Here is a 1,962-nt window from a genome sequence, read left to right as displayed (position 1 = left end):
CACTGTACCCCTCCTAGGACTGACATTCAGTGGGTATTAGTTGAAGAAATGAATGCACTGTAGGATTGGTCTCAGGGTGAAATGAGGTAATGCTGTGTGAGGGAGAGCTTTTTATACATCATTCTGTCACTCTGCTTACCATTTTCTATTGTGAATTCTTATTTAGATGTCTGTCTTCTCTATCTTTCCAAAAATGCCTTGAAGGTGGGGACTACGCACAGCCTTTTTGTTTCTCCAACTTCTGGGACAGCGTCCATGTGGGTAAGGGCCCAGTAAGTGTGTGGTGAGTCAATGAAAAGTTAAATGGATGAATGAAATTATCTCACCTCCAGATGCTTCCATTTCCCCATGTGAAAAGGAGAAAATCTGAGTATCTAACTCATGGGCTAGTCTTGACGGTTTAGCCAGATTAATGTTTGCAAAATGCTTAGAATAGTATCTGGCAAATCACTTAAGTTCTCTGACTTTTAATTGAATATATACAAATATACAACACTCTAGGCAAATGTAAGGAATTGAGTTATTAGCTTCATCACTGAATGTAGGGTAGAAGAGAGTTGTCGAGGGGTCATTTCACTCTACATGAACATAAGACATCATCTGTGTCTGCTTTAGAAAACAAAATGCTCATCAATCTCTGTTTTAAGTTCACATCACATTTTTCCTAATCACCTTTTATGCATTGCTTAAGATCAGTTATAAACTGTGAGATAAAATGGATTTTTCTTAAATTGCTCTCTACCATTCTTTAAAGCCTTTACTTGGCACTCTGGCTCATCTAACCAAAGCAAAATTGGATTGTGCAATATTCAAAACAAACCAGATCAGAAAAAGGTCAATTTGGACCTTTTTTCCCAATTATTCATGATTATTATTTCTAACCATGTGTGTGGATTTTTAAAAATTCCTCCCTAAAGAACTCCACACCCCTAATACATTCTCTTCTTAAAACCTCAACTTACTTGAAAAGAAAACCCTGTTAATTTTTGGACTTCTAATAGAAATCTGGCAGACACCATCAGTTCAGTTCAGTTCAGTCTCTCAGTCGTGTCCGACTCTTTGCAACCCATGAATTGCAGCAAACCAGGCCTCCCTGTCCATCACCAACTCCCAGAGTTCACTCAAATTCATGTCCATTGAGTCGGTAATGCCATCCAGCCATCTCATCCTCTGTCGTCCCCTTCTCCTCCTGCCCCCAATCCCTCCCAGCATCAGAGTCTTTTCCAATGAGTCAACTCTTCGCATGAGGTGGCCAAAGTACTGGAGTTTCAGCTTTAGCATCAGTCCTTCCAAAGAACACCGAGGACTGATCTCCTTTAGAATGTTCTGGTAGGACCTCCTTGCAGTCCAAGGGACTCTCAAGAGTCTTCTCCAACACCACACTTCAAAAGCATCAATTCTTCAGCACTCAGCCTTCTTCACAGTCCAACTCTCACATCCATACATGACCACAGGAAAAACCATAGCCTTGACTAGATGAACCTTTGTTGCCAAAGTAATGTCTCTGCTTTTGAATATGCTATCTAGGTTGGTCATAACTTTCCTTCCAAGGAGTAAGCGTCTTTTAATTTCATGGCTGCAGTCACCATCTGCAGTGATTTTGGACCCCCCAAAAATAAAGTCTGACACTGTTTCCACTGTTTCCCCATCTATTTCCCATGAAGTGATGGGACCGGATGCCATGATCTTAGTTTTCTGAATGTTGAGCTTTAAGCCAACTTTTTCACTCTCCTCTTTCACTTTCATCAAGAGGCTTTTGAGTTCCTCTTCACTTTCTGCCATAAGAGTGGTGTCATCTGTATATCTGAGATTATTGATATTTCTCCCCTCAATCTTGATTCCAGCTCGTGCTTCTTCCAGCCCAGCGTTTCTCTTGATGTACTCCACATAGAAGTTAAGTAAGCAGGGTGACAATATACAGCCTTGACGTACTCCTTTTCCTATTTGGAACCAGTCTATTGT

This window comes from Bos taurus, chromosome 22, assembly GCF_002263795.3.
Source record: "Bos taurus isolate L1 Dominette 01449 registration number 42190680 breed Hereford chromosome 22, ARS-UCD2.0, whole genome shotgun sequence".
NCBI classification, from domain to species: Eukaryota; Metazoa; Chordata; class Mammalia; order Artiodactyla; family Bovidae; genus Bos; species Bos taurus.
Note: the sequence above shows the minus strand (reverse complement) of the source record.